At 37.5% G+C, this 9,925-nt stretch overlaps 1 long non-coding RNA gene across 1 annotated transcript; it reads left to right on the top strand.

Annotated features, from left to right (window-relative positions):
• Positions 1-2,755: 2,755 nt before the first annotated feature.
• LOC107983079 (uncharacterized) lies at positions 2,756-9,040 on the top strand. Its single transcript, XR_001730529.2, has 3 exons — positions 2,756-4,013; positions 6,785-6,837; positions 8,762-9,040. It is a non-coding gene; the product is annotated as an uncharacterized LOC107983079 (long non-coding RNA).
• Positions 9,041-9,925: the final 885 nt, after the last annotated feature.

Genomic DNA, 9,925 nt, shown 5'->3' with positions numbered 1-9,925 from the left:
TTTTTACTAAGGGATTACGCTCCAGTTGGCAACAGACACCTAATGTTGAACTCCCGTCTCGTTATTTTCAATACACTGAAATATGAATAACTTTCTGTCCTTTACAGGGAGGCAGTTTACATCAGTAGGGAGTCTGGACCAAGCTGAAAATGCAGAATCTGCTTCTTATGATATGGCAATAAAAATAGTCTCAGTTTTTCCTTTATGATGTATATAGCCTTCAATACTTCAGGGCCTAACTCCGTTTTCCTTAACCTTGTGTCCTTCACGTGCATGAGACAAATGATTCCCGAATTTTGGTTTTCAGGATGCTTTGGGATTAAGATCCTCAAAACCCTAGCCAGCATGGCCAATGAACAAGGATTCTGGGAACTGAAGCCCAAAACATCTGAAAGAATAAGAATAATTCCTTTAGGATTATGGTGGAGTATAGAAATAAATGGCGCTCCATACAGTCATGCCGGCCACATGACCTTGAAGGTGTCTATGGACAATGCCGGCTCTTTGTCTTAGAAATGGAGATGAGTACCAACCCCCAGAGTCGGACACGACTAGACTTAATGTCAAAGGAAAACCTTCTCCTTTACCTATATAAATTTATTTATTTATTTATTACAATATTTATAGCCCGCCCTTCTCACCCAACAGGGGACTCAGGGCGGCTTACAATAAAATCATCATCATCATCACCACCATCATCATCATCATCATCATCATCATCATCATCATCATCATCATCATCATCACCATCATCATCATCACATGAGTCTCATCATATTCCAGACAGTCAGGCCATTATCATACTGCCTGGAGATGATGGCAGCTGAAAACTCATATAATTGGTGGGCACTGACTCAATGCTAAGGCTTTTGGGAGCTGAAACCCAAAACATCTGGAAGAATCAGAATAGGATCATAGCATAATTCTCATCATCCAGACAATTGGCCCATTATCATACTGCCTGGGGATGATAGCAGCTGCAAACTCATTTATTTGGTGGGCACTCAATGTTAAGGCTGGACTCCTATTGCTGGATAATGGTGGTGATAAGAGTAGTGATTCTACTTTTTCCATAATCTCATAGTAGTAGCAAGGAAAGACATACAAACCCTCATAGTTCCAAGCAGCCATTTCCTTCAATGCCTTCCATCATTCCTGGCTTTTGCATCAGCATCTTATCTTCTGCTATTGTCACCTAAGATGATATACTTACTGTATGACAATGCAATGCATAAACAGGGTGCTTCCATGTGGAAGATGCTGTTCTTACATTTTCCCTCCCTTTTCATCTCAGGCTGAGTAACATGGGGACATTGTGCCATTGAAGTGTCAGCTGATGCCCACCAGGATGCACAGGGGTGGTGGGCAGGATCACCAAAAATAACCCACATCACAGAAAGAGAGAAGTGAACACTAAGACCACAGCTGACATCCCGATAGTGACATAGGCTGCAGTATATATACAGAATGATTTTTGAAGATAATGTGTAATGGTCATATGCAGCTGGCATATCAGTGCAGCTGTCCAAGGTAAATGGTGTAAAGTAAAGTTTAAATTTCAAAACAGTTTTAGAATTCCTATTACCATGTTAGAGTTAGTTCTAGTGGTCTATTGGATTTCTACAAAAAAGGACAGAAACCATTATTTTCTTGATAGAGTGAAAAACTTTAGGAAAAAGAAAAAAAACTCTTAAGACACAACTAGGCATAAAGTCAGATGCATTTTTCTGGAAGACAAATTCGGAAGAGTAATTAGCTTTATTTTCTGTTCATGAATTGCTAATCCTTTGTGACATTTGCTACTAATAGCATGAAATTAGTTTGTGTAAACAAACAAAATTGTGCATTTGATTTGCTTTACTAAAGACAAGGCAGTACCTGAATATTAAATTTAACTTTTAATGAACGGATTACAATAAATAAGCCTGCAAGCCTTTTAAGGCTGTTAAATACACAGAAGTATTAATTAGCAGTGGAGTAAGGTGGCCCTTCTTGGTTCAATGAAGATACAGTTTGTTTTATATACAATTGATTAGGAATTTTATTTCTCTGGAGTCTGTAATTTCAGTGTTTGGTAATGCACTTTTATTGTTTGTCATGCAAACTATAAAAGACTTGACACAGAATCCATAGAGTATGGAGAATTAGTTAAGCAGATAATACATTTAGCTAATATTTGGTTTATGTTTTCCCCTGACACCTGTTTATAGCTTATGGAGATTCTGGCTTTCTTTTAGGGGATGTACTTTTGTGTATGCTTAATGCCCTGTCTGTACTTAATATTGGGTGTAAAATTCTGAGTATCTAACACAGGGCATCATATATCCCCTCACGCACATATGGCACTCTCGAGTGAGCAAGCTCCTGTAAAGACTCGGCACACAGGCCAATCATTTCATCAGAAGTAAGCCATTCAGGATGGACTCTCAAGTCATAAAACTCCATATAGTCCCTGAAGTCCCTATAACAGCAATCAAGAGTCAATGGGGTGTAGCCAGTACAAACATAGTCCTAAGGCAATCCCATGGCACCAGAATGGCAGCCCATTGCTTTCTGAATTTCCTCTGATAGTATACTTGGTTGAATTAGTTTGGAAACCTATGGTGCCACAGAAAAAGGAATATATCAATTGTGGTTTGTCCATTTAATCAGAAGAACAAGTGATTAGAAGCATGTTTGCTTCTACACTATAAAAGGGACATACATTTAAAAGCTCATATACACAGGCTCATATAAACATATATGCCCTATAATAGTTAAGGTTTGGGAAGGATAATGCAGAATCAAAACAGGAGTTGTGGTTCCAAAACAATTAACTTCGCTAAATTCTGTCTCCCCATTTCTGCCCCCATAAGTTTCACATAAGCCCCACTATATACTGTGTTGTTGTTGTCTTGTTTTGGAAATCTGAACAGAACACATGTCCTGAATGTTCACTAAAACATCTTGTTGCAGGTATCCATTTCACCTTCATATAGGGTTCAATTTAAATTTTACAAATAACCATGTCAGAAGATATGTAATGGTCAGCAGCAAGGAGACCTGAACTGAATTTCCCATCTAGTATTAAGCATAATGAATGATTTTGGCTTAGCTTACTCCACATAGTTCTTTCTCTCCCTGAGAAAAAAGGCTGGAATTAGTTTTTTAAAACTGAATTGCAAGAGAGCTATTGAATACTGCATCTCTTTAACCTCATTTTTATCTGGTTTACACTTTGTTTTTAATCGTCATTCAAACAAATATAGAGGGTACCTAAAGAGTAGACATACAGCACTTTCTGTGTCATTTAATTTGTATATGTTTAGGCAAATGGCAAACAATGCACTGGGGATAAATAATGTCTAGGCCAATTATGCAGTGTAAAAATGAAATCCATAAAACAGTTAAATAGAAATAAGTTATGCTGATTGCATCTTGATAAAGCTTGGCTATTAATGTCCTTTTTGAGCCCTCTCAGGTACCATTAATAATTCTGTGTCCTGAATGAGATATCCACTTCCTGGAGCTTGTTATTGGGTACAATTCCTGTATCACCCAGGTAGAATATGGACAACAACCACATTGTTTGGAAATTATGAGAGCTGTAGTCCAAAATGTGACTTTCCCAAGTTTTGTTGTTTCCCATATATAATGATCCTTGGCACTATTGTCTTATGCCTCTCAATAATAATTTTAGTAGAACTGAAAGACACCTCGACAATAATTTAGTCTATTCTAGAGGCAAGTGGTGGCTCATATCTCATTGGTGGTCATAGTGGAGTGTCTGCAGCTCCACTTTAAGAAAAACTTTCAAAGTTGCTGAACCTACTCTGGGTATAGGATTCAGTACTTTGGCTAGTTCTATTAAAGCCTGGAGTGGATTCATTGCTCCATTTACATGGAAGCCATTAGATGTTTATTCATTTACTCAATACAGAATCTGCAATGGAGGATACAATTGCAGGATCTGTACAAGCTATTTAGCTTTTTCTTCAACAAGTCTCCTAAAGAGGAGTCCACAATGTCCTGAGGTAAGTTGCTCCAAGATCAAATAGCTCTGGCTGTTAGGAAACCTCTCTTAATGTTCAGATAAAATCTACTTCTTTGTAATTTTCAGCAGGATTGTGCAGTAATCACATCATTCAGTCTGGATCTGGGTTTTTGCATTTAGAAAAAAAATCACTTTTGATTCAGGAACAGTTTAGGTGCATTCAATTATACGTTTCATGAATCTGAATATCAGTTGATTATCATTAGAAATTCAACCCCCTACTCATATTGTTAGAATGCCTTAAAGGGAAAATGCTTGCCAAATTACAAACAAATAGGACAGATAGTTTTGTGCCTTGCATCCTTAACACACGAATTACTTACTTTCTAAAAAGGAATTGCTGGTAATGTTTTTATTTCTTTTAACACAATTGCCTCTTCTGAAGGAATCAGTGCTACCAAGTTGCATATAAACAGATGTAGTGAGTTCTCTGCAACAGCAAATATCCTTTTTGGAGACATCCCCTCTTTCCTAAAAAAAATAAATATAAATATAAAATAAAAGGACATGCTCTCCCCACACCTCATAGGGGACCATGATTCTGGAGGAGGTTCTGGGTAGAGTTGCCATGAAATCTGCTAACCATGCTCAGGGAGAGTATAAAGTAGGGAGGGGAGCCATGAAGGAACAGAATACAGTAGAGTCTCGCTTATCCAACAAAAACGGCCCAGCAGAACGTTGGATAAGCAAAAATGTTGGATAATAAATAGGAATTAAGAAAAAGCCTATGATTTTACAGATTAAGCACCAAAATCAAGTTTTACAACAAATCGACAGACAAAACAGTTCAATACACAGTAACATTAAGTAGTAATTACCGTATTTATGAATTTAGCACCAAAACATCACAATGTATTGAAAACATTGACTACAAAAACATTGACTACTAAAAATTGACTACAAAAAAAGATAGAATTGCTGTCTAGAGAAACAGCTGTGGATCCAGGCAGGAGGCAGACTGCACTGGATAATACAGAACATTGGATGAGCGAAGGTTGGATAAGTGAGTCTCTACTGTATATCCAAAGACTTCCCCCTGAGAAGACTCAGACAGGGTTTGAAGTTAAAGCTGACAGGGTGTTGAGCTGGCTGACCCAAACATGATTTTGAGTTGAAAGAAACAGAGCTTTGGGTTTGAGGAAGAAAGACAGACTACCTATAGTATTGTGGAATCTAAAGAATAGATTTTTAAAGTTTAATATATGGTTAAACATGTCTCTGATTGTTTGTCAAGCCTGAATAGGCAATACATACCAAAAGCTAAAGAACTCACATGTCAACACAGTCACAGGTCCATATTTAAAGGGATCACTCTGAGGCTCAGTAACCCAATCCAGCAAGAGAATAATTGGGGGAATGAAGGCAAAGTGAGTGACAGAATTCCCAGAGACTGGAATTTTTAGGCCAGCCTGTGTAAAGACATCTGTCACAATGACAGTCAAAACAGCGGTGTCTGCAAGAAATCAGCAGGGTGTTCACATGGGTAGGTGCCATAGCTGATGCAAAGGGAAACTCTTACAATTTTTGAGAATGACATTCATTCCCCCTTTCCTCCTTTCCATGACTTTTTTTGGTAAGTTTGTCTGAAAAGTCACTTATTACAGTGGTATCTCAGTGCACAAGAGCTGCTAAATTTCACAGTAGCTGGAAGGGGTAAGGGCAAGAGAGTTATGATACTTGGAAACAATTTGAAGCTTTAAAAATTCTAATTCCCCTCCTGCTCTCAGTTTCCTTCTGTTCCTAACAGGAAACAACATATATTTTAATCATGCCACAGGATTGGGAAATCCCACATAAAATGTGCCCTGATATTTGAAGTCACTCAACTAGATTGATTTGCTCTCTCCTCTGCCTGGTCCTATGATTTTACAGCAGGGAACAGAACCTTAAACTCCATATATATATTTGCCCTTCCTTTTTACCAGGAATCCAAAATGAAGCCTTATAGCACATCTAGATTTGGTCTGGTTGCTTCCAGTCAGTGGCACATCATGGCCCACATTTCAGTGGGGAAATGAATCTTCTCTGAGTTTTACTTCAGGCCTCCAAGTAGCTGAAACTGTTTTGGGTTTCTGATCTAGAAGATTAGATAGTTCCTTTAAGTTTGGAGCAAACCCTGGAAGTTATCAGCTACCATCTCCTCAGAATGGCATTCATTTTAATCCCAAGTAACCCTGTTTGACCTGATCCAAACCCAATGCATGTATTTAATTTTCACCCATCGATGTTGCCCTATAAGCAGGCAATAACAAATGTGTATACATAACACACATGTTCCTTTCCTCTGGTATTTTGTATTATACATTTCAAAATGCGGTTGTAATAAAACAACAGTAGCCTCCCCACAAAGGGAATTAATCCAAATATTTGATAAGAGGAAGAGGAGGCACTGTAATGGAAGGAAGTATAACAGCAGAACTGGGAAGCTAAACTGAAATGATGGCAGTATTCTCTTCTGTCACTATTACTGGAGGAATAATGAAATTCAAGGCTCCAGAGAGAGTGGAAAAGACAACATTCACTGGAATGAATTAGTTATTGAAATGATTTGGAGGCAGGTGTTTTTTATTTGTCTAATAAATTACTAACTCCAAAGGCAGCACTTAAATAAATAATCATGATGGCTAATTAGTAGCAAAGGAAACAACTTTTAGTTAGTAAAACATCTATGCTATTGTACATTGCCTACTCTGGAAAAGGATATTGACCTGTTATATTGTGATGACTATATTTTTCTCATCTTTCTCACAGGAAGGCACCTGAAGGAAAAGACGGGAGGAAGGATACTTTTTCTTCCTAATATTGTAAGTATTTTGCTACTGAAGTCAGGGTCATAAAGATGAATGCAGTCAATAAAGTTGATAGGTAATGGAATATATACACAATACTCTTCAACAATCTTCATTTTCATTAAGTTGACTTTAATGAATGTTGAATGAAACAAGAATGCCTATGTGATTGAAGGATGCTAAATCATACCAATTTCTTCAGTTCTGTGACCTGGCTGGAGAAAGCTAGTCCGGGCACAGTAGTATTTTAGTAATATTTAAATTCTTCTATTTCATTTATCAATATAACTCTGTTATATTATTAGTACTCCCATAAGCAAGACTTCCCCTTCTGAAAGTTATAAAATTCAGTAATTCTTCCGTTTGATTCTGTAAGCCTTAAGTGAGAAGAATATGTTTTAAATAAACCTTATAATAGGTTGCTGTGAGTTTTCTGGGCTATATGGCCATGTTCCAGAAGCATTCTCTCCTGACATTTCACCCACATCTATGGCAGGCATCCATAGGGGTTGTGAGGTCTGTTGGAAACTAAGCAAGTGGGGTTTATATATCTGTGGAATGTACAGACTTGACTCTGTTTGAGTCAAGTGTGAATGTTGCAATTAGCCACCTTGATTAGCATTGAATAACCTGGCAGCTTCAAAGCCTGGCTGTTTCCTGCCTGCGGGAATCCTTTGTTAGAAGGTGTTAACTGGCCCTGATTGTTTCTTGTCTGGAAAGCCCCTATTTTCTTTATTTACTGTTCTGATTTTGTTTAAATACTGGTCACCAGATTTTATTCATTTTCATGGCTTCCTCCTTTCTGTTGAAATTGTCCACATGCTTGTGGATTTCAGTGGCTTCTCTGTGTAGTCTGACATGATAGTGGTTGGAAAGGTCCAGCATTTCTGTGTTCTCAAATAATATGCTGTGTCTGGGTTGGTTCACCCTGAACATTTCACAGATATATAAACCCCACTTGCCTAATTTCCAGCACCTCACAACCTCTGAGGATGCCTGCCATAGATGTGGTTGAAACATCAGGAGAGAATGCTTCTAGAACATGGCCATACAGTACGAAAACTCACAGCAACCCAGTGATTCCAGCCATGAAAGCCTTCGACAACACATCAAACCTTACAATACATTAACAACATATTAAAACTCAGTAAATATTTTGCTAGCCAAGGGGCACAAGACATTGAAAGTAATATGATAAAAATCAACACAATAAGGAACACTGAGAATTCAGAGTAAAGAAGGAAATGGAAGATTTAATAGGTCAAAAATTGGTATTGAAAAATAAATAATTCTTCATCCGAAAATTAGACAAGAACGAAAACACTAAGGATTGGGGGAAAATTATAAAATATTATTTATATAAAATTTATATAAAATTATATAAATAGTTGCCGTTCAAGCAATTGTTGCCTTGGGTTGGAAAGAGCAAAGAAAGTTTTAAAATGGTATAGCTACCTAGCTGATTTTATGCTTCAGGATTACATCCTTGAAAGGAGAACCAAATATGCATCAGGCCGAATCAAAAAGAACTGGGATCTGAAATTAAGAAGATTGATAGATAAAGTCAAAGGACAAAGAAAATATAAAGAACTGCATCATTCTCTTTTTATGATTGATCAATTAAAATAATATCTGAATGATAGAAAATACTGTTCCCAGAGGGTGGGGGGAGGGGTGAAAAACCAATAGACATAAGTGGGAGATAAAGGTGGAATTAGCAAAGATAATGTTACTAAGAATATATCATTCAAAATGTATATTGAAACGGTGATGGATTTTGATATTATTCTACCTGTGTTTACAATAAAAACATTTTTTTTAAAAAAAGGAACATTGAGAATTAACTATCAACAAATTTAACTCAAATTAATATTCTAAATTTCCAAGACATTTTGTAACAATTTCATCTAATTCTCTTTTTCTAATCTTTTTTTTTCAGCCAAAGACAAAAGAAAAGGCAGTCCAAAGAAATGAAATTGATTTCTGTGCCACCTTCCTCCCAAATCTTGGTTTGTACGAGATAATTTTAAAAAGAGCTACAACCCTTCACACTATTACAGCATTACATTATAGTGTTAAATACAATGCTTTCTAATAAAAATGGACTTTTCTGAAGAATTAAAATTGTTTGTAAATAAAGAATTGAATTAAAGCAGCTTTAACAGATGTGAATAAAATGCCTCACATCTATCCATTAAAAGTTCTTTTCTCAGGAGCCAGTCCACTTGAATCCAAAGGCCTACTGCAGGAAGGAGAATATGGAAAGGACCAGCTTAGCCTCTCTTCAAGGGGGATCCCTGAGCAGCTACTAAGAAATCCCTCTCTTGGGTTCCCATCAAAGATGCCTCCGAGAGTGTGGGGAATACAAAAAGGGTTACTGGTGTCCATTTCTAAACATGAAAACCTTACGGCAACACTATCTAAAACACTGCAGTCCATTACAGGGGGGTTGTGCCTGTTCTTTTACAATGAGGGGCTGCAAAATCAAGCATTATTAATGCTAGACTAGACTCAGAGACCTCAGAAGGAAAAAAACGATTGCAGAATTTATTTCCGATATTTCTACCCCGCCCTTCTCTCTCTCAGAATGTTGTATGACTATTCCCCTTCATATATATTTCACTTTTAATTTTGGTAAAAGCCACCCACACATGGACAATTGCTCCTGAATGGGGATACAATAGAAACTCCAACACAGTGGGCAGGCTGGACCATTACTTATTAATTTTTGTGGTGGATTATTATAATATTTCATTGCCTTACGAAGGAGCCCCTGATGGCACAATGGGTTAAACCCTTGTGGTGGCAGGACTGCTGAATGAAAGGTCAGTGGTTTGAATCTAGGGAGAGCAGGTGAACTCCCTCTGTCAGCTCAAGCTCCTCATGCGGGGACATGAGAAAAGCCTCCCACAAGGATGGTAAAACATCAAACATTCTGGAGTCCCCTGGGCAAAGTCCTTGCAGATGGCTAATTCTCTCACACCAGAAGCGACTTGCAGTTTCTCAAGTCACTCTTGACAGGAAAAAAAAGCCTTATGATGCCTGAGAAAAATAGACCTGGAAGTACTTTTTGAATCTAGAATCATTTTTTAGAGTTTAAGTC

Source organism: Anolis carolinensis, chromosome 1 (assembly GCF_035594765.1).
Source record: "Anolis carolinensis isolate JA03-04 chromosome 1, rAnoCar3.1.pri, whole genome shotgun sequence".
Taxonomy (NCBI): Eukaryota; Metazoa; Chordata; class Lepidosauria; order Squamata; family Dactyloidae; genus Anolis; species Anolis carolinensis.
Note: the sequence above shows the minus strand (reverse complement) of the source record. Positions and strands in the feature narration are given on the sequence as shown.